The 24,368-nt window shown below is 38.9% G+C and overlaps 2 protein-coding genes across 4 annotated transcripts in view; both read left to right on the top strand.

Annotated features, from left to right (window-relative positions):
• Window positions 1-24,368, top strand: part of LOC114669633 (uncharacterized) — a 362,584-nt gene that overhangs the window by 195,691 nt on the left and 142,525 nt on the right. The gene's annotated exons all lie outside the window — the stretch shown is intronic.
• The window catches only part of LOC114644521 (cell adhesion molecule DSCAM-like), a 647,203-nt gene continuing 643,809 nt past the window's right edge, over window positions 20,975-24,368 (top strand). Inside the window, exon 1 of the mRNA XM_051922477.1 lies at window positions 20,975-21,059. The gene's annotated coding sequence lies outside the window, so the exon portion shown is untranslated. The remainder of the gene's footprint in view (window positions 21,060-24,368) is intronic.

Genomic DNA, 24,368 nt, shown 5'->3' with positions numbered 1-24,368 from the left:
AGCACACACTAGGGCCAATTTAGAATCGCCAATCCACCTAACCTGCATGTCTTTGGACTGTGGGAGGAAACCGGAGCGCCCGGAGGAAACCCACGCAGACACGGGGAGAACATGCAAACTCCACGCAGGGAGGACCTGGGAAGTGAACCCAGGTCCCCAGATCACCCAACTGCGAGGCAGCAGCGCTACCCACTGCGCCACCGTGCTGCCCACCGTGATGTTGTTTCTCTAAATTAAACAGAATGCAGATTGTTGAAAGTGCTGGTGTGGAACTGTTTTGAAGATGTGTTATGGGTTCTGTTTCCTGCAAGAACCTAAAGAGGAACTATTGTAGTCACAAAGTGAATGATTTATATATATATATATATTGTCATGCTTGGGTCACAGATTTGCACAGAGACACAGGAGGTTGTAGAAAAAAAAGGAACGTTATTCAAAGCACTGCAAACAAACATTTGTCTCTTTTCAAAAGTTTAAACTTGCTCCATGACAAGTCAGGGAGGACATTTCCGCCAGGAGCAGAGAATGTCTGAGAGAGAGAGAGAGAGAGAGAGAGAAAGAGAAACAAAACAACCAATTCCAAAACTGACAGGCGCTGTACAAGGCTTTTAAGTAAGCGGAGTACTGCGCGAGAGGTTTATCGCACATTATAGCGCAAGTAAGAAGGGTAAGGAGCAATGTGAAGGTAGACTGTCAGCTGTTTCAGAGGTTTTCTCAGGGACGTCTGTGTCCTCTGAGGGTGCAATCAGCGCTCCAGCTTACAATATATATATATTGTGATGGACGGCCGGCACACCCAGGACGCTGGATGGCAACTTCCCTGCAGCATAGTGGTACCCCGGATTTCTGCAGGGCACTATGGGAGATGGAGTTCAGCTTCACAGCCCTGCTGGGTACTGTGGGTACCACCAGGTGATGCCTGCAGGGAGACACAGGGATTTCTGTTTCCCATATAGCCCAGATGTACTCCCATGTCATGGCGATGGAAGGACAGAAATACTTCTGGGCTGAAGAAAATACAATTCTCCATCTGGCCCGGAAGTGCTAATGAATCACAAGAACAGAAGCACTTCCGGGTCAAGAACTATATAAAGGACTATGGGAAACCCAGCAAGAGAACCAGAGTTGGGAGGGAGTGTGACAGAGCTGCTGGGAGGAGAGGAGGTGTTTTATTGAGGATATTTATTGTGTGTTTGGTGAATGTGGTGCTTTGGAGGCACTATACTGTATTGAAGAAAATAAGTAAAAGATCTTCTTTGTGCTTTTACCCTTGTCTGTGTATCTGTCTGTTGGGTTTAATGGGGCAACAGCAACTCCTAGCATTCTTACAATATAAACAATTAAGCAGATGTATTTTTCTTTCTTTTTTTTGTCATTTAGATGATTTATTGACATCAACCTTGAATGAGGAAAAGTTATATTCAGTAAGACTGGCCAAGCAGTCCAAAAAAGAAAAGCACAGTAAACCCTCGTGTTTCCTCTCTACTTTGTAAAATAATGGACTTTGAATGGAAGTTGGTCTGAGTTCATCCAAGACTACTTTGTTCAATTTTAATTTTGACAGTTTAGGCAATTTTTATCTGACACGGTGTTCATATTCTATTCTAATGTGAAAGTCAAGTTTGGCGCAGCTTTCAAATTTACTACTGAACGCTGTAATATGTTTATTGAGTGAGTGTCCCACCTCTGTTGCAACCATATATGTTTATCTGAAATAATGCAAGACTGCTGGCAAATTAAAAAAATGGTTAATGTAAACAGCTAATCAAGATCTTAAAAATAAATGTTTCAAATGAAAGGAACATTATTTGTTTTTATTTAAATTCATCTCAGTCAGCAAATATTGCAATATAATATAATTATCAATGCTGTAGTGGCAATCTATGCTACTAGCAAAAACACTACATAAAATGATAAACACAGTATGACCACTGTAAAATAAAATACATACCTGTAGTTTTAAGACTAACAATTTCTCAAGTAAATTTATAGTAAAAAAATTTTCTTGTAATTTTACAGTAAAATGCTGGCAGCAAAGTTGCCAACCATTTACTGTATATTTATAGAGATGTTACTGTAATTAACATTTACAGTATTACACTGTAATTTCATAATACAGAATTGAATAAAAATATTGCAGTATCATACAGAATGTACATTTAAAAACAAGAATATAAGTAAGAATCAAGAAGATTTAATGAATGTACAAAGTAAAGTATTAATTATCATGCAAAGTTACAAAGTTGTATCAATTCCCTCCCAGTCCACTGCTAGTGGAGATGGACGATTAAGGAGCGGCTCTCAACACAGGAATGTCAAGAAAATATTATTTCAATACGAAACACCAAAATCAATGAGAGTGCAGCCTGCCTAATAGAAATGATAAAAAGTAACATTGTCATTAAAAAGCATTAGAAAAATCAATTGATTTCTCATTTAAAGAAATCAATGATTTGAAAAAACTAAATGAAGGAAGTTAGATAAATAAAGAACAAGGAAAAACAAATAGAATAGCTGAACATTAAATTAAATGACACAGAAAGATATGAGTGAATGTAGATTTGAGGCTCTATGGCAATCCAGAGCAGGAGAATGAAGACATTAAACTAAAAATAATTGAAAATGCACTTGTGGTCTTGCCGATGTCAAAAATTAATATGGAATCAACAAAAGACATTTACACCATCTGGAGAGAATGAAACCATCAGGAGATACTAGACTGAGAGCCATCATTGTACAGTTTACTTTATAATAAGTAATCCTAATTTCTTTGGAGAGTTAATAATCTACATTAATGTAAATCTGATCTTGTTACACTGCAATTGGTTATATAGCATGTTTATGTCTTTATCAATTTGTTCCATTAATGCCAGGAGTATTCATAATATAATTAAAAGAAAAGCTGTGTTGTTGATTCATAGAAGATTTACAGCTGTTTTTTTTACTTTATTAAGGAAAAAAAATGCTTGTGATTTTGATAGCCATTAATGGAGATTTCAATGGGAAAATGATATCTGAATGTCAAATGGTAGCAGTTGTCCTGCTGGGGTGGCTATTGTAGCCTCCTCAGCGGTACTTTACCCCCAGAAAAACAAGTCAGAAACACTGAATTATTTTCAACATTAAAAATTGTTATAACGTATAACAGAAACATGTAAATACCAAAATGTCAACATAAATGCAGTAGGAATGGCACATCCAATGTCCACTGTTGTCCTGAAGCTGATTTACTACACGTCTCATACGTGATGTTTTGAAACAGTCGCCAACACACAGCCCGATGTTACAATCAGGACAGCACAAGTGAACTTCTTTGTGCACTTTACTTATATTACTTTTTCTTTTGCTTGGGTATGAGAGGGTAGAATGCTAGTACCTCATCCGCACGATTGACACACCACTTGTGTTAGTGTAGGCTACCACAATGCAAGGCTAGTAACTTTCACATTTCCTCAATGCGAACTTTGACAGTTGCTGCAATGTGAACAGTGATTAGAGGGCTAATGTCATTCTTGTAGTTCTACTTGATCGCAATCATTTTGCCTTTTTTGCCATGAAACTAATATCACCCTGCTGAAGCATTATGTGGCTAAAGTCGTGAGGCATATCACAGCAGTTTAGTCATACAGTATTGTTTGCATCAGTTGACCAATTCACATTGTCATGACTGTCGCTTGGTTGAATAAATGGTTTAGTCACAGTTTATTCAAAAATTGATATTATAGCTTCTCATTTAAATACTAATGTGTTTTGGTTGAAGGCTCCTTCCCACTTATGAATATTGATGATTTACCAAAGAGTGGCAATATGCATAGAAATATTCAGGCTGTTTTTGTAGCATGATGTTATTTCATCCACTAGATTGCAGCAGAATACTGTCCCAAGTGTTGTTCAAGCTTAAAATTGTAAAACGAATCATTAACCGTCACCCCGAATCTGACTGTGCCATTACCGTAACTACATAAAATTCAGATCCTGAGTCACACTCAGGGTTAATGCCAAGGAGGTTAAAAGAACATTTTAAAGAGACGATTCTTAACACTAAAATATATCATTCTGGTCGATTGACAGAAGTAGAGATTAAAGGAGATCTCTTCATATTGAGGAATATGTATGCAACTAATAACAAATCACAAAATAAAATACTGTTTTCAAACTATGAGAAAGAAATCAGCAATCTTTCAGAGAAGATGCCAGAGGCTAAAACAATAGGGGAAGCGACTTTGTGCTTAATAGTAATATAGTTAGACGGCGCTCCGGAAATACAACTAGGGGAGAATCTGAGGATCTAAATCAGGCGTCATCAAATACATTTGTCCAAGGGCCAGAATTTTAGCACCATAACACTGTGGGAGTTGGACTTTCAAACTAAATTAATTTATTTGGCATACATAATTAGATGTTATTGTTTAAAATGTTCACTTTCTTACAAAATTAATATCATTTTTACTACCTTAAATCTGTGTGGTAACTACAGTTAGGAAATCAAGATAGTATTTTTTAATATTACTGATATGATATGACAGACCTTGGGGTGGAATACACCTATTTTTGGTATGTAAACCTAATGAAATTATATTAATAGGCTATATCTCAATTATTTTGGAATGGCTTTAATATTCTAAATAAAATATTTTAAACAGCATAGCACATTTTCCCCTCTTTACATTTTCATTATTCATTAAAATAATGAATGAATTAATTAATTAATATTTTGTGGGCTGGATTGGAGTCTTTGGGAGGCTGGAAGTAGCCCCCAGGCCGCCAGCTGATGATCCCTGATTTAAATTATTATTGTTTAAGTCTGGATTTGTTTAATATATGAAGAGTTAAAAACCCTGATAAAATCCAATTCACATGGTGCTCTAAAGATATGCCTAAACTGTCGAGAACCAACTTATTTTTCCTATCCAGTATATTAGAAAATCAGGTTTTTAATGTCTGCATTGATCATGCTGCTGTTCTGACTCAACATAAAGGTATTTGTTATCAATTAATTTAAAAGATTGTCATGAAAATATTGGTCATTTCATTTTGTAACTCAATTATTCTAGACCTGGGTATTTTGGGGTGGAGGGCTGAAGCCTATCCCAGCCAGCACAGAACACAAGACAGGAACCAGTCCTGGACAGGGCACCACTCCATTGCAGGGCAAACACACCAAACACTCATTAGGGCCAATTTAGCATCTCCAGTTCACCTATCCCGCAAATTTTTAGACAGTGAGAGGAAACTGGAGCACCTGAAGGAAACCCACGCAGACACAGGGAGAACATGCAAGGAAGGACCCAAAACACAAACCCTGGTCTCCTAACTGCGAGGCAGCAGTGCTACCACTGCGCCACCGTGCCACCCATATTATATTAGATGAGATTAGATTAGATAAACTTTATTAATGTCAAGGGAAAATCCAGATGCCTACAGTAGCAGAAATATAAAAAGCAGGGATATAGACTCACAGACAGATAATACAGCCAATCAAACATACATACAATGAATCAACCAATAAATAAAAATGTAACAAGTAGTGAACTGCCTCCTTCAATGAGACCAGGATGAGTATCTACCCAAACCCAATGAGGGTACTTTCGTATAAGAAAAGTGGAGACCAATTACTTGTGTAAAGTTGATGACAAAAAGTTATTTACTATAATATTTGCCAGCAGAATAAAAGAACATCTAGATGAGATTGTTGATAAGTCACTATCGGGTATTATGAACTGGAGACATATTTATAATAATATTAATTTTATTTTGGATTTGAAGGATTCTGATGATGTTTTTAAGGATGATAGTTTAATTTTATTTTTAGGTTTTTATAAAGTATTTGACACGATTGAGCAAAATTTTTTTTTTAAGAAATAGCAATTTTTTGGTTTTGGACCATTCTGCTGTTAAGTCTTTTCTTAATGGTAGCAATTTAGTTCAATTAAACTCTGTAATGAAACCACCAAAATGTGATATTAGATGAGGTATTAGGCAATGCTGTTCACTTTTCCTTCTTGATATTAAGACAAATCAAATTCAAGGTATTAATCTTTGGGAAGAGAAATTAAAATTTGTTGTTTAACTGATGACACAACCATTTTGTTTTTAAAGAAAGAAAAAGGCAACCGAGAGGATTAATCTATTCTAATCTGTGTCAGAAATAACCCTTAATATCCAAAAATGTGAAAATTTGCCATAATAGATTGCAATTCAGAATTTATATATGTGACAACCCAATGAAACAAAAAATAAAGTATTGAGGAATTGAGATATTTGTAAAGATCAGTCAGAAAAGAGTAATTTAAATGTTACCCCTATAATATATATTTATATATTTTATATATTAAATAAAACATTGCTGGTGTTAAAGTGGCATTTCTTTCGTTTAGTTATGCATTTCAGATCAACTTCATTTTATTTAGCGCGTGGCGACGTGGATCAAACACCAACTGTCATGCATGCAGCCGTCAGCAACTCTCACTAAATGTTTCACTTTCACTTCATGAAGGTTATCGCTGAACACAACGCGCTGCGCTCGTGAACACTAAAGTTCTGTGGGCTCCTTTCTTTGAACATTAGTCGAACACCGGGACGTTCTCCTAGAAAACCTGGAAGCACAAGCAGGTAAGGCAATGACCGGCGCATTGAGACACATGGGGGTGCAAACGACACGATCGTGCAGCGGCCACAACACAGTCGTTCTTTTAATTGAAAAGCAAGTACAGTACAGTAGTGGTTTATCTTACCAAGACTTGGCTACTGCTGCGCTGCGATAAAGAATTACTTTTAAGTAGTATTTTACTTTCAATTTAAGTGTGCTGTTCTTACAAAAGGAACAAAACTATGATGGAATATATCATATAAGTTTTGCAGACCAGAATTAAAATGCAGGTACTGCTTATGATTTGATCTTTCAAAATACAATTCAGAGATTTGTCATTACAGTAGGACTATTGCGACACAGGAACTGAATGAGCACGTTGGGAAAATCAATTCATTTTTATGTTATAAACATCAACTATAGCCCCTTCTGTTTTTGTAGAGTTATTATGTCAATATGCTGCAGAAAATCAAGTCATATTAGCACAACAGGACGTTCATTTAGCCCAGCAAAATAACTGCACTGAAAAACTGAAAACAAATAATAAAGTACAGGGATGAAGGGGAATGTAAGTTGTGCAGTATTTTATTCAGTACAGTACAACAATCAAGTGTTAAGACCTAATGGTGGTTTTACTGTACTACATAGTCTGGTGCCCTTGGGCTAACTGAATGCAAACTCCTGGCCTGGAGGTGGAAGTGATCCGTGGAATTGTCATGGACTGGGGTTTAAAACTGGCCGTAGTGCTGTTACACTTGCAGTAGAAAGGAGAGATGAACAAGGATTCAAACTGGCTGGATGAAAATATGGCAGAGAGCTGGAGATGAGAAGACAGTGTGCTTTACTGTATGGTGTTAGGGTGAGTGAGACAGCTACCACAACTAATAGGAAAATAAAGAGAACTGCTCCGAAAGGGCCAAGTGAGACATTAGATTTATTTTATTGTTTAATGGTTTAGTACTTTGTCTTTTCTTCTTCCCTCCTTATATTTTGCTGTCCATTTAATACCTGTGCTTAGCCCACATGTGGTTTCCGTGGATTCATTTCAGGGTCTGGGATTTCTTGAGAACAACCCCCTCAGTCTAATTGTTTTAAAGGTATAAACTGTTAATACAAGCTGGCTCTCTGAAAATGACAGAGATGTGCAAAATCAAACTCATAAAAACTGTTTTGATTGTGAATAGTTAAATTTATTTTAATTCATGAAAACAATAAAAAAAAATATAATAACTGTGATGGCCAGTGCGATGATCTACACTGTGGTGTGCTGGGCTGGTAACATCACTTCAAGAGAGCCCACTGAATCAACCAACTAATTAAGAGGGCAGACTCAGTTATAGCATGGACTGTGGACCTCCTAGAGGAGAATTAAAGAGAATTAAAACAAAACTGAGCGCTGTTATGACCAATACTGCACATCCTCTCTCTGACAGACTTTCAGCTGACAAATTATTCAGCAGAAATGTTTTAAGAAATGCCACGGGGGCTCCCTTATACCAACAGCAATATGCCTGCGTAATGCATCACAGTTACAATGACAGCCAAGTCAAAACTTTTCTGTCTTTTTCATTTTCTTGCTTTATAGTCATTCTGGTGTGCGTTCAGACCAAAGTGTGTGTGTATATTTATTTATTTACTCTAATCTACATATTTATTAATTTATTTTTTAAGAGCTTAAAGATCTATCTATCTATCTATCTATCTATCTATCTATCTATCTATCTATCTATCTATCTATCTATCTATCTATCTATCTATCTATCTATCTATCTTATAGTGCTTTTCACTATCTATCTATCTATCTGTCCTATTTTGTCACATTTAAATACAAAATTGAAAAGAAATGTAATTATTAACAAATTGTACAAATTATTCATGTATACAGTATTGTTGTAAATAAATTAAGCATGACAATATTTATTCAATGTAATATTTTTAAGCATACAGTATATGCAAAGAAAACACACTACTTATTCAGTGACTTACGTATAACTTGCCTAGCTTTTTGTCACATCTTAGTGTTTTGATCCAAACCTTCATTTGTTTCCCCATCGGTTCTACACTTTTTCTTACATCATCCAGCAGTAGTCCACCATCACACTGACATCCCGACATCTCTGTGACCCAATCATGAGCCCACCAAACTGAACCTCCTCAACACCCTGGCTGTGCCTAGAAATTCTGTTGTAAAATAAAGACACAAATCCGCATAAAGGTTTGGGGTTTCCGGCCCTGTATACTGTACAGTTTGCACCAAATTCAATTACAGTCCAGAGAATCATTTACAGAATAACAACCGAACGCCAGTATGGCGGGATGGGGGAAGATTTATAGTGGGGACCGGAATTAATCAGAGGTATGCTGGGTAGGGAGTCGCAATGGACGCTGGGAGTCCTGACATCATCAGGGGGAAGGAGAATGTGGAAGTGGCAAGATGTTAGAAGAGTCATGGTGTCATCGTTTCCTTCTTTCTGGGAAAAAAGAGACAGAGAGGTTAGTTGCCCTCCATTCCCTTTTGGCTGTAGACTTCGCGCTACTCCCTGGGTCGTTCTGCGGCTCCCTATGCGCGCATGCGTGACACTGTCCATAAAAGTTATGATCAGAATTGGTGACAAAGGGCAGCCCTGGCGCAGTCCAACTCTCACCGGAAATGGGTTCGACTTACTGCCGGCAAAGCGGACCAAGCTCTGACAGCGATCATACATGGACCGAACAGCCCTTATCAGGGGGTCCGGTGCTCCATACTCCCAGAGTACCCCCCCCACAGGATTCCACGAGGGACACAGTTGAATGATTTTCCAAGTCCACAAAACACATATAGACTGGTTGGGCAAACTCCCATGCACCCTCCAGGAGCCTGCCAAGGGTGTAGATCTGGTCCACTGTTCCGTGACAAGAACGAAAACCACACTGTTTCTTCTGAATACGAGGTATGACTATCTGACGGACCGTCCTCTCCAGGACCCCCGAATAGACTTTTCCAGGGAGGGAGAGGAGTGTGATCCCCCTGTAGTTGGAACACACCCTCCGGTCCACCTTCTTAAAGAGGGGGACCACCACCCCAGTCTGCCAATCCAGAGGTACTGTCCCTGATGTCCATGCAATGTTGCAGAGGCGTGTCAACCAAGACAGTCCTACAACATCCAGAGCCTTGAGGAACTCTGGGCGGATCTCATCCATCCCGGGGCCCTGCCACCAAGGAATTTTTTTGACCACCTCGGTGACCTCAGTCCCAGAGATGGGAGAGTTGACCTCCGAGTCCCCAGGCTCTGCTTCCTCATTGGAAGGCATGTTAGTGGGACTGAGGAGGTCTTTGAAGTACTCCCGCCACCGACCCACAACGTCCCGAGTCGAGGTCAGCAGCACACCATCCCCACCATACACAGTGTTGACACTGCACCGCTTTCCCCTTCTGAGACGCCGAATGGTGGACCAGAATCTCCTCAAAGCCATCCGGAAGTCATTCTCCATGGCCTCCCCAAACTCCTCCCATGCCCGAGTTTTTGCCTCAGCAACCACCAAAGTCGCATTCCACTTGGCCTGCCAGTACCTATTTGCTGCCTCCTGTGCAAGGTAATCTTTGAATCCTAAAGAACAAAACAATGCTCAATGGATGTCACTGTACTATATATTGTAATAGCCAGCATTGTCACTCTAGAGATGGGCGGGTTCTGGACAGGTGATTGACAGCAGGGTATTCACAGGTGTGATGAACTGTGCGTTTCAGGAACCCCTGGGACTTCCTCATTTTACCTTTCAAGTCTGAGAAGGCAAGTAGAGACTCTCACGCCATTATAAATACAGCCTTGCAGATGGTAACGGGCAACTGGGAAAAGAGGCACAACCCGAGACACTGGACGATGATCAGGAGCACTGTAAGAGTGGAATAGCCTGTCTAGTGAAATGACTGCTAGGCGTTTACAAGTTTGGTTCTGCTAGAAGACTGGTGCAAATTATTTGTTGTGGAATAAATACGCACATTATTGGGCTTAACTTCTATTTGGTGTGTGTGTCAGTGTTGCCATCCAGGTGTTCATTACAATATAGTAAATACCATACAGTAATATGCAGTTCTATCTCACACTGCTGAAGAATGTGCATCTTGCCTGTTGGTTTGGTGGAATGTTATTATGATTGATGTAATTGTTGTGTGCTGCAGATTTGGGTACACTCATAATCCTGGTTCTCTCAAGGAGTCCATGCTTGATAACATGGTAAATGACTGTAGCTCTTATTTCATCTGTGACCTTCATTGTCCTCTTCTTCATCTTGCAACACATTTTCCTACTTGTTGTTGCACCGATTATCAATATGAAAGTTAATGTCACCAACTATTAGGAACGTGTCATAGTTCGTAATTACAATTGACACCAAGTCTGAGAATTTCTCAAAGAAAGACGCATTGTACTTAGGAGGTCTATACACAGATAATACTAGAAACTGAGAAACGCCATGAATAACAACAGCAAGATAATCAAAGGACTTGAATTTACCAAAACTGACATCTTTACACTTTAACCGACTCGAGTAAATGTTTGCTAAACCGCTGCCTTTCTCACCTTGTTGATCCTCATAAGCAAAGCTGTAATTCAGAGGCGCAAATTCGATTAAAACAGCTGTACCATCAGAGCTAAGCCACATTTCACTTAGTGCAATAAAATCAATTCTCCTTTTACTAATAAGATTGTTGCTGGAAAATGAGTTTTTGGTTAATGCTCTAACATTTAATAAAGCCATATTTAATGTTTCGGAAGAGCAGAACTGAATTGTATGTGCATAATGGATATTCAAGATAGAAATTAAGTTATTTTTATTAGCGCCGCTCTGTGCGAATAAATAGGGAATACCTCAAAATTAACTTCAATTTACCATGACTACATGAAATCACAAAGGACTCATGCCCAGGAACAGTAAAATATGATATCAAAAAATAATGAAGGAAATAAAGCAATTAATCAACTTCTGGTAATCTGAAAAACAAAAAAATACAAATGGGTGGACCACTTGCTTCAGAGTCCATCTTTGAGTTTTTATATTTCCTCATAGGATTCTGTCAGACAGCTAAAAAGTTTAAAACCAACAACAGTAATACAGCAATTTGTCCATTAATAAATCCAGTGCTGGTTAAGGTTAAAAAGCAGACAGCTCTGGACTGGACACACAAACAAAAGTTAACTCATACCGCTTTGAGGTTGGAAGTTGGGATATGGGAAGAACCCAAATTACCCAGAGGATAACATGCACAGCATCTGGAAAATGTGGTATGATGATGTGAGCTTAGGGTCAGCTCTAGCCTTTTTGCTGCCTTAGGCAAAGCTGTAAATATTACTCTGAAACATTACATATGTTATTACACATAGATAGGGCATTGGAGGTTTGAGGGCACTGGTGTACATACTGTACAGTGTATTGCATTGAATAGTGTGGGGTGAGGTGATGGTGTTTTGAGAGCGCTGATTTCTGTATGTTATATTGAACAACTGGGTGGTAGAGGTTCTCTTGGAGTCATGAGAGCACTGATGATATAGGTATGTTAAAACTTATGCTATATGAGTCAGATAACCCTCCCACAACTCTAATCTTAACCACAGTGCAAAATGCAGAGCTCGGGAGGTCTGCAGCTGGACTCTATTGGTGCCCATTGGAGTCAACTCCGTATACCGTAGCACCTGGGTGGAAGCTCCAAGCTTTAGAGATATATGTGTCTCCTAGCTAACCCAGGTGCTCATTTGAATAGTGACAGCCAGGCAGTCTTCTCTCTTTCAAGTCCCGTTTTTTTTTAATCATAACAACAATAAACATAACAATACAAACAAAAGCACATATCCAAGGTTAGGTTCAAAGTCGTTGCCAGGTGCACAGAAAAAAGTGAAAATGATTTAAATAGGGATAACGTCTGCATTGCTTTCATATTTTTACCTTCTGAATTCATTTGTAGATACATTTTTACATACATTTTACAATATTCAAACGGAAAATGTATTTTTCTTTTTGTGTAAGTAATAACGTGCCAATAATTACTGATGACTTTTGTATTATTATCAATGGGGTTTTAACATAATATTTACTTCGTCAAAACCGACATTCACATTGGTCTAATTTAATGAAAGTTTCTAATTACAGTAGAATATCCAGATTTTTTTTACAATGAGACATAACCAAAACAAGTAAGCCACATTGGTTAAATTGAATTATGCACAGAACACATGAAAAAGACTAAACGTACATTGTCAACAGTATTATTATTATTATTTTTTTTATATATTTTTATTTTATTAATTTTCATTGTAATCATTCCATACAAATAGATCAATTTATAACCCAACAAAACTGAAGACAAATCAAACACCACCCCTGAGAAGGAGAGCTTAGCTAAAGGAAAATTGCTTAGGGCTTTTTAATAAGGCAACATTAAACAAAAGAAAAGGAGAAGTAAATATATATGTAAATAAGAGATGGAGAAGGGAATTAAATGCGGTAATAGTCAATTCTCTTATTCTAAAATAATGTTGATTAAATCGTGCCAGGTTTTGAAAAAATTTTGTACAGATCCTCTAACTGAGAATTTGATTTTTTCCAATTTCAAATAATATAAAACATCGGTTTCCCACTGACTTATCAGAGGAGAATTAGGATTCTTCCAATTTAACAAAATAAGTCTGCGTGCCAAAAGTGTAGTGAATGCAATCACCGTTTGCTTGTCCTTCTCCAATTCAAGTCCATCTGGAAGAACACCGAACACAGCTGTTAATGGGTTAGGAAGGATTGTGATACCAAGGCTGTCTGAAAGGCACTTAAAAATTTTTGTCCAAAATGATGCTAGTTTGGTGCAGGCCCAGAACATGTGACCCAGTGAGGCAGGAGCTTGGTTGCAGCGTTCGCAGGTTGGATCCTGCCCTGGAAACATTTTGGACAGTTTTAAGCGAGACAGATGAGCTCGATATATAATTTTTAGTTGAATAATTCTATGCTTTGCGCTTATAGAACTCGAGTGAATTCTCTGCTTTGCTACCTTCCACTTCTTTTCTGATATATTGATTAAGAGATCGTCTTCCCAATGTCCTCTTGGATCTTTGAAAGGTAGGGACTCTAATAAGATTTTATATAATGCGGAAATAGTGTTTAATTCCTCGAAATTGAGCAGTATTTTTTCCAGCATTGTGGAGGGTGCGAAGTGGGGGAAATCGGGCAATTTCTGTTTAACAAAATTTCTAATTTGAAGATAGTGAAAGAAATGTGTAGCTGGGAGGTTGAATTTTTAACTTAATTGTTCAAAAGATGTAAATATGTTGTCTATATAAAGATCTCAGCATTTTAATCCCAAAACTTTTCCAGGTATTAAAAACTGGATATACTTGCGAAGGTTGAAAGAGGTGGTTCTCTTGCAGAGGTGCCACTGATAAAAGATTTTCCATCTTAAAATGCTTTTCTAATTTGGTTCCATCTTCTAAGTGAGTAAAGCACAATTGGGTTATTAGTATATTTGCGATAACTTGCATTTATTGGAGAGCAGAGCAATGAGTATAAAGAAGTACTACAGTAATCCCTCCTCCATTGTGGGGGTTGCGTTCCAGAGCCACCCGCGAAATAAAAAAATCCGCGAAGTAGAAACCATATGTTTATATGGTTATTTTTATATTGTCATGCTTGGGTCACAGATATGCGCAGAAACACAGGAGGTTGTAGAGAGACAGGAACGTTATTCAAACACTGCAAACAAACATTTGTCTCTTTTTCAAAAGTTTAAACTGTGCTCCATGACAAGACAGAGATCACAGTTCCGTCTCACAATTAAAAGAATGCAAACATATCTTCCTCTTCAAAGGAGTGCGCGTCAGAGAGAGAGACTGTCAGAAAGAGAGAGGAAAGCAAACAAATCAATAGGGCTGTTTGGCTTTTAAGTATGCAAAGCACCGCGACACAAAGCTGTTGAAGGCAGCAACTCACACCCCCTCCGTCAGGAGCAGACAAAGAGAGAGAGAGAGAGAGATAGAGAGAGAGAGAGACAGAGTTTGTTTTTCAAGCAAAAATCAATACGTGCCCTTCGAGCTTTTAAGTATGCGAAGCACCGTGCAGCATGTCGTTTCAGGAAGCAGCTGCACAAAAGATAGCAACGTGAAGATAATCTTTCAGCATTTTTAGACGAGCGTCCGTATCGTCTAGGTGTGCGAACAGCCCCCCTGCTCAATCCCCCTACGTCAGGATCAGAGAAAGTCAGCGCAAGAGAAAGAGAAAAGTAAGCTGGGTAGCTTCTCAGCCATCTGCCAATAGCGTCCCTTGTATGAAATTAACTGGGCAAACCAACTGAGGAAGCATGTACCAGAAATTAAAAGACCCATTGTCCGCAGAAACCCGCGAAGCAGTGAAAAATCCGCGATATGTATTTAAATATGCTTACATATAAAATCCGCGATGGAGTGAAGCCACGAAAGGCGAAGCGCGATATAGCGCGGGATTACTGTACAGGATTTTACTTCTATTGCGGACCAAGCCTGTGTATGTTCATTTATTTGTGTCCAGGTTTTTATGGCTTGTATGTTTGCTGCCCAGTAATAAAACTGAAAATTAGGTAAAGCCATGCCACCTTCTGCCTGAGGTCTTTGTAGGGTCGCTCTTCAGATACGTGGGTGTTTTGAGTTCCAAATGAATGAGGTTATTGTTGAATCTAACTGTTTAAAAAATGATTTATTGATATATATTGGAATGTTTTGAAATAAAAAGAGAAGTTTAGGAAGGATATTCATCTTAACAATGTTAATTTTTCCGGCTAGAGTGAGATGAAGGGTTAACCATCTATGCAAGTCTTACTTAATTTTTTCCATACAGACGGCAAAATTTTGTTGATAAAGAGCTTTATGTTTACTTGTGATATTTACCCCTAGGTATTTAAACTGATCTGCTATGGTAAAAGGTAGGGTGTCCAATCTAATATTATATGCTTGTGAATTCACTGGAAAGAGTACACTTTTATTCAGATTAATTCTAAGACCAGATATCTTTTGAAATTCTGTTAGTGCTGTTAAAACAGCAGGGACAGTGTTTTCTGGGTCTGATATATATAAGACCATATCATCCGCATATAGAGAAATTTTCTGTTCCAGTCCTTCTCTGACAATCCCCTTTATCTGATAAGAATTTCGGCAGTGAATAGTGATTGCAAACAACAGTGGCGACAAGGGACATCCTTGTCTGGTACCACATTTTAGTTTAAAGTACTCTGAGCAAATGTTATTAATACAAACTGAAGCTTCTGGATTGGTATACAGTAGTTTGATCCATGCACAAATATTCGGGCCAAACCCAAATTTCTCCAATGCAGTGAAAAGGTAGTTCCATTCCATCATATCAAATGCTTTTTCTGCGTCTAATGATAGTAATATCTCTGGGGTGTTTGATTTTGCTGGTGAATATATAACATTAAACAAGCATCGGAGATTGGAAGATAGGTGACGGCCTTTGATAAATCCAGTTTGATCCTGTGATATTATCGAGGGCAGCACTTTCTCCATCCTTCTAGCTAGGATTTTTGAGAGTATCTTAACATCATTATTCAGGAGTGAAACTGGTCTGTACGATGCACATTGTAACAAGTCCTTATTTTGTTTAGGAAAGACGGTGATTAATGCTTGTCAAAATGTTTGAGGTAGTATTTGGTTGTCTGTAGCTTCTGTAAATGTTGCCAATAAGAGGGGAGCTAGCTGAGTGGGGAATTTCTTATAAAATTCTACGGGGTAGCCATCAGGGCCTGCTGATTTCCCGCTTTGTAGTGACTTTATAGCGTCTAGTAATTCTGTTAGCGTTAGAGGTTTATCCAGTTCCTCAGCACTTAAAGCATCTATTTGTGGTATCTGTGATGTATCCAGAAATGCATTAGATTGTGTGTTGTCTTCTTTGGGCTCAGTAGAATATAAAGACTTATAATAATCTCTAAATGTGTGGATTATATTTTTATGGTCAATAATTTCTTCTCCATTCTTGTTGGTGATTACTGGTATTGCATTGCGAACTTATTAGCTTTTTCTCCGTGTTCATAGTAATGATGTCTAGACTTATAAATAAGTTGTTCAGTTTCTTTAGTTGTTAAGATGTTAAGTTCTGTATGCAGGGCCTGCCTTTTCCTGTGGAGAACTTCATTTGGACGCCTGGCTTGTTCTTCATCTATTCTAGTAATTTCACTTCTTAGCTCTGATACTTTCTTGGTTTCTAATTTATTTATGTGGGAAAGATATGAAATAATCTTTCCTCTTAAGAAGGCCTTTAGAGTTTCCCAGAGTGTTCCTGCAGAAACCTCTGTGGACGTGTTTGTCTCTAGGAAGAAGCTGATTTGTTTGGATATAAATTCTGTGCAGTTCTCATCTGCCAATAAAAGAGGGTTAAGACGCCATCTACAAGGTGAGTGTGAGGGGCTTAATGATTTTAGCTCCAAGACTAGAGGGGCATGGTCAGAGATAACAATTGTGTCATATTTGCATGATTTAATTGTAGGCAGGAAATTATTATCTATAAAAAAATAATCAATTCTTGAGTAGCTATAATGCACTGGTGAGTAGAATGAATATGTTCTTGAGTTTGGGTTAAGAAACCTCCAGGGGTCTGATAAGTTGTGATCATTTAAAAACTGTGTAATTGTCTTTGCAGTATTAGATGTCGTCCCCCCTGTCACAGGAGTCCTATCTAAGAGTGGATTTAGAACACAATTAAAGTCCCCAGCCATTATAATTTTATGAGTGTTCACATTGGGAATGGATGCAAATAGATTTTGCATGAACTCCTTATCATCAACATTGGGTGCATAAACATTTATCAAAATCATTTTACTGTTATATAAGTTGCCCATGACCATCACATATCTCCCTTCAGGGTCCGATACTACATCTGATGCTACAAATGGAACTGTTCTGTGTATGAGAATTCCCACCCCTCTAGTTTTCTTTATAAAGCTAGAATGGAACATTTGGCCAGTCCAGTCTTTTTGTAATCTGAACTGATCCTTGGTTAGTAAGTGGGTCTCCTGTAAAAATACTATTTTAGCGTTTAAGCCTGTTAGGTGAGAGCATACTTTCTTTCTCTTTAATTCGTGATTCAGGCCTTTAACATTCCAGCTCACAAAGTTAACTGTCCCATCATGGAGACATTGATTCTGAGTTTTTAATGTCATTTTATAGTTTTAATTGGTAATGAGGCAGTTTTAATCTTAGTTTCAAGATTCCCTATGAGTTATTGCATTTTAGCCTATTGTTGCATTGATATTTATAATTATAAGGATTACAAGAATAGATTAGATATAACCTGCTCTCCTTCTCTCCCCCCTTTATCCCCCCACCCCCCATTTTGCCTTCCCACATGAGGCTAGATCCCACTTCACGATGTCCCAGTCCTCTGACATACGAAGAGACAGAGCATGTCCAAAACAAAACAAACCCCACCCTACAGCGGTGTTAGAGAATTAAAACAGAGATATCTTTTGCAGCTAAATTCTTAATACTATCTGCCGAAAATATTATCATTAACAGTCTTTAAGCTTGAAATAATCTTCAGCGCTTTTAAGTTATTAAGATATTAAGATAAAAAAAAAAAAAAAAAAAGAATCAACCCTGGGAATGATTTTAAAAATTAGTCTAGGATAAACCTGGTAATTCCTACTGTAATAGTATAATGGTAATAGTATAAATAGTAGAAAAAGCAATAAACCAAGGGTATGATGTTAAACAGTCTACTTTAAGGTATAGTAGAATAAATAAAAATAAATAAATAAATAAAAAAAACAAATCCTACTTTAATTACTTCCACACTTTCACACTCACATCTATAACTCTATAACTCTAATTAAAACATAAACATATAAAGTCCAGATAAAGAAAAGGATGTATAATTATAATACCAGTCTCTTTAAACATGGATCCAGAGAGCAGAGAGCAGATCATAGGTCCTTCCCATGCCTTGATAGAATACGGCTCCTTATTAACTTTCAAAAAGTGTTGGAAACAGCTTCTTTAATTCCTTTTCAGCTTCTTCTTTGCTTAAGAAAATATAATATTGATCTTGAACTTCCACTTTCAGTTTGGCGGGATACAAGAGGCTGTATTTAATATTGGCTTTCCGTAGCAACTTTTTAATGTCAATGTAGGCTGCACGTTTTGCAGTTGTTGATGGTGAGAAGTCGGGGAAAATACGAATAAGATTATTTTCAAATATAATCTCTTGCTTGTGTCTGAGAAGTGCCATCACATCAAGCTTACATCGTAGTCGCTCGAAGCGGACAATAAAAGACCTAGGTTTAAAGGTGTTTGGTCTGTTTGTGCGATAAGCCGCTGCTATCTCAATGTCGAGTTTAAAGTCATCTCCAATTATTTTAGACAGTAATTCTACTGCAAATTTCACTGGGCTTGAGCTTTCTCGTTTCTCAGGTATACCCTCAATTCTTATATTGTTTCTTCTGCACCCATCCTCCAGGACTGCAAGTCTGTCTCCAAGTTTTTTGCATTCGGAATTCGCAGCTGTGGCTTTTTCATCGGCGTTAGACGCCAGTTGTTCCGCTATTTCAACTCGAGCCGTGAATGCCTGCTTAACGTCTTCCAGCTGATCTGTAACGTCATTAATCTGGTCGGCAAGCATTTTCAGTTTGGATTCAGTTTCTTCGATGTGTTCCACTAATTTTTCCAACATGCCTTTAAAGTTCACGTCAAAACGTTTAAATAGACGAGTTTCCTTATCTTTGTTATCCTTCTTAAGCTCGTTCTTAAGCTCAATGGTCGCCTTCTTAAGATCATTCTTGTTTTCTTTCTTAAGCTCATTTATGGCCGTAACCATGGCAGTGGCCAGTGTAGCAATCATCTCTTTCAGTTCGGACAGTTCGCTTCGGCTTTTGTGCTCCGCGAGTGGAAATGCAGCTCCTGTTACAGCAGGTGCTGTGGGCTCACGATGAGTAGATGAGAGCACATCCTGCAGGGCCTTTTCTAGTCTCGAATGATCCTCAGAAATCGGCGATCCATCACGACCTGTATCACTTGCACCTTCGCTCCCATTTTCACTCTCGACTGGAGACGATACAATGGAGCGGGGTCCCAGGAAATCTGCGCATTCGTCTGCCTATTCTAGGTCAGTCTCCGAGAGGCCATACCTTGCACTCGGGCCGGATGTCTGTCCAGACTTTGATGCAGCTTTAAGTTTCTTTTCCGGTTCTTTCTGACTTTTCTTCTTGTTACTCATGCTTGTATATTGTAGTGGAAGTTCCTTGGTTGGGTTAAATACAGGATACCTCTAAATAATATGAAATACGTGGGAAAATAAAGCCGCTGCTAGCGGAGCTCTGCTTCAGACGCCCATCTCCTATCAACGGACGAGACCAACTTCTGCTGTCGATGATTGCTTCTCTATGCAGTATTTTCCGTCTTGAGACCCCAGAATTATTCAGCATTAAGTTCACATTACAACTTGTAATTAGCTTCTTACAAGTAAACCCTGTGATTTGCTAGCGAATCGGAAATCCTAGAATGGCAATCAGTTTCTGTTCCGTCCGATATGTGGATGGATGACATATCATGGAGGGCGGGTACATCTGTGGAAATGTCATTTAATCCAATAGGCATATCTGTACTAAAGCGGTTTCGTTTTGTGGAGACGTGAGTCTGTTGCCTTCGCTGACACCAACCGCTTGAACAGGTTGTGTTGTTTGGGGGCCACCTACTGACTCTGGGAGGCCGCTGCGTCTGATTGTGGGGCGAACGCCACAGCGCAATATGCGCCTCAGTGGGAAGCTGCTGCGTGAAGACATATCATGGAGGGTATATACGGTGGTGTGGGCGGTCACGTCCGGGCAGCTGTACAACCTGGCGTGTACGCTTTACCTCAGGTGTAGTTCACAGGTCGTAGTGTCGTTTCTGTGTTTTCTTTGGTTTGAGCCGCAACTCCTTTTGTAAGCGCGTTGTAGGCGCGCGCGTTGTCACTGTTGGTTTGAGCCGTGACTCCTTTCACAAGCGCGTTGTAGGTGCGCGCGTTGTCACAGCATGGACCTTTGGTTTGAGTCGTGACTCCTTTTGCAAGTGCGTTGTTGGCGCGCGCGTTGTCACAGTTGGTGTGTGCTGTGACTCCTTTTGCAAGCGCGTTGTAGGCATGCGTGTTGTCACAGCATGGACCTTTGGGGTTTCCGTACATCCGGTGAGCCCTGCGCCCATCCGGTTTACAACCTTCGGTTAGTAATATGGATGCGACATTAACTAATAACGTGCAATGTCTACGAATATCCGCTTTGCGCCGAGTGTTACTTTACATACAGTGTGCATGTGTCAGATCAAACTTAATGTTGTGCGCATTTCAGTGCATTAGCTGTCATCGTGCTTTGTGTCCTAAATGGTATGTTATAGAAATGAGCTTGTGCCAAATTTAGAAATCGAAAGCAACTGTTGCAATGTTCCCGCTGAATTGTATTTGGATCGAAACGCATTAATTTCGAGCTAAACAGAACGTGCAGGTTGGTAATGCCTAACGATTTTAACACCGCAGAATGCAAGTGACGAAATCCGGGAGATCGTGCTCGTAGTGCTTCGCCGTGCACGCGCTTTTAGTGCGCAAAGGCATGCTTTCGTTTAATGCACACGTTCATTTTTTTCTGTGCACATAACAGTGATTTTATGTAGCTCAAAAGTGTTAATGTCGAGACAAACAGAACTTGCACATCACCGCCTATTTACGAACACCGTGCCAGTTGTCAATAAATTCCGGTGCGATCGGTTAGTGGGTCGTGGCACCTGCACAATCGCTTTTAGCTCGCCACACCACCAAAGACACATTCTTTTAATCCAGGCAACATTTTCTGCACATAACAGCCTGCCTGATTAAGAAGAAGAAACTTTAGCAAAATGAATAAAACAATCTCATAATATTCTTCCAGTTCTTCATGTTCCTCGGAATAAATTAAGTCAGTGTTAGTAAATGAGTATTATTACATAACATGTTTTGCAGTGCGAAAATCCTAAAGGTTTAGTTAGGTTAAGAATTCTGATTTACAGGTAACAGATTTTCAAGAGTTGGTTCTTACCTTATTGAACTAGTTTTGGCAGTTTTTTGAAAAACTAATATTTATATTTTCTTGGTTAATTTATTTCAGTTCAAATGATTTGTTGTTAAGCACGTACCAGAGAGACGCCCAGCATGCTATACAATAATTGCAACTTTAGTGTGGTTAAAATATATTCAGTATAATACAAAACCTAAAGTTGAAACACAGACTTGTGAAGTATGTGCACATAGATTACAGGGTGCCTTAAGTCCAGATTCTAAAACTCTTTGGTCAGCCACATTCTGAAATCAAGCAGTTCATATGCAAACAATGGCAGTTTCAGATAAATACTGAATGTCTGAACATTAAGTCCTTCATTTTTTAGGACAGAGTATACAAATGGAGTAAAACAAAAACTTTGGCAATTTAGATTAATGTGAGATACTTTACAACCCAGCTATGCTCATAAAGTGCTTACATCACTTTTAAAGTGTATTTTTACTTTCTTTAAGTATGGAGAAAGTAAAAAGTTTGTGGATACTGTAACTGGAGAATGAATACACCATTTTTTAGGAAAATTCCTGGACTTGTTGGTTTTAAAAAATTATTAGGTTTTTGGGTAAATTTGAACTTTTCAGCTTCCAGCTTTGAAACTTCAAAGGTTTTTAAACTGTTGCCAATGGCCACCAAAACATGGTTCAGAAACTCACAATATTTGGTAAAACTATCAATTTTGACTTCAGCCTAAGGCTTAAGCTTTCAGATATTTCATTTCAAAATTTTCAACAAAGTAGGTAGTGAGACCAGCTATGTTATCTGGATTGGAGACAGTGGCACTGACCAAAAAACAGGGGACAGAGCTGGAGGTGGCAGAGTTAAAGATGGTAAGAATGTGCATTGGGTGTGACGAGGATGAATAGAATTAGGAACAAGTACATTAGAGGGAGTTGGACGGTTGGGAGACAAAGTCAGAGAGGCGAGATTATGTTGGTTTGGACATGTGCAGAGGAGAGATGCCGAATATATTTAGAGTAGCATGTTAAGGATAGAGCTGCCAGGCAAGAGGTAAAGAGGAAGGCCTAAGAGAAGGTTTATGTGGTGAGAGAGGACATGCAGGTTATGGGTGTGACAGAGCAAGATGTAGAGGACAGAAATATATGGAAGAAGATGATCAGCTGTGGAAACCACTAACGGGAGCAGCTGAAAGAAGAAGAAGAAGAAGTTAACTCAGATTATTAGGAAGCATCAATTACATGTTATGCTTGTACAGTATATAATTACCATGATGTCTATTTCTTTGTGAAAGTTATTTATCTTTACTAATTTGCTTGCCATAAGCAATGTGATGGGTCATGTGGCTTCCTGTTACATCTCCTGTAATTTTTAACAAAAGAAAATGAATGAAATGAAACAGTGTAGCTCTAAAAATAAGAAAAGTTCAAATATATATTTTTGGTTAGATAAAAATGTCTGAATTCAAACAAATCACCATGTCTAGATACTATTTAGGCTAGAATGCCTAAGGAGTAAGTAAAACCTTGACACAAAGTTTTCAAAGATCACTGGACACTGGGAGAATTTCTGTAGATTGGGAGGTAGAAAATGTTGTTCCGTCATATAAAAGGACAAGGGGGCTCCGCCCCCTGCTCGCTTCGCTCGCCTACCCCGGCGTCTTGAACCCGTGCCCGCTGGGCAGCCACGTGTGAGGATGACGCACGTTTAATACGGAGCGCTCGCCTGTGTCACTCTGGGGCTCTCCACTGTTAATACGGAGCCTCCTCCGCAGGATTATACGGTGCATAGTGGAGTACTGCGGACCCCGTAGTGTTTTCCGTTTCAGTTTGTATTTCGGTCATTCGAGCTCTTGTTTTTGAAGCTTTTGAATTCCGGTCTTCATTATCTGTAACCTGTTGTCCATGTGTTTGGCCAACTTGTTTAACCTGTTTATGACGTTTTACTTTGCTTTCCACTGGAGGCAGTCTAACTTGACCCTTTTGACAACAACGTGTAAATTTATTACTTGTATTGCCAGTTGTTTCTTCAGGGAAGTTAAGTGAATGACAATGATTGCAAATGACATTCATTAATCCCAATGAATTTTCATGAATAGTGGACTCATTATTGAACGCGTTGTCAGCCAACTGGCGGAATCGTTTAGCAGGTGTGTGTCATTGATGTCTTTGACGTTTATCTTTTGCTTGTGCCATTTGAGAGGCGCGTCGTTGTATGTCCAGTATTTGGGATGTGTTGTTTTGGAGTTGTAATCGCTTTGCTTGTGTTGTGTGAGAAGCCCGTTGTAGTTGCCGGCATTCATTGTTTTTATTGAGCCTGTCCCATTTTTGTATCTTGGTCAGTTGAGCTCTCTCTTTTTGGAGCCTTGCCTGCTTGTTTTACGGCATTTCAGACGCGCGTTGTAGACGTCTGCGTTCATTTATTTTGTCCTGTCGCTCCTGTTTTTGTATCTCTGTGATTCGAGCTCTTTCCTTTTGAACCCATGCCCGCTTGGCCTCAGCACTTTGAGACGCGCGCTGCATGCGTCTACGTTCATTGTGTCTGTCCATCTGGGCTCGTTTCTGTAACTGTGTAACTTGAGCTTTGCGTTTTTGGAGCCGAGACATTTTTTCTTACGCGGTTTCAGAAGCGCGTAGTAGGCGCCGACGTTTATTGTTTTTTTTCATGCGGGTTCGTGTTTGTGGTCCCGTTACTCGAGCCGTATTGTTTTGTACCCGTGATCGTGAATTCATGACTTGTTTGTTCTTTATCGTTAGTAATATGGATAAG

Source organism: Erpetoichthys calabaricus, chromosome 2 (genome assembly GCF_900747795.2).
Source record: "Erpetoichthys calabaricus chromosome 2, fErpCal1.3, whole genome shotgun sequence".
Lineage (NCBI taxonomy): Eukaryota > Metazoa > Chordata > Cladistia > Polypteriformes > Polypteridae > Erpetoichthys > Erpetoichthys calabaricus.
This window is presented reverse-complemented; position numbering and strand designations above follow the sequence as displayed.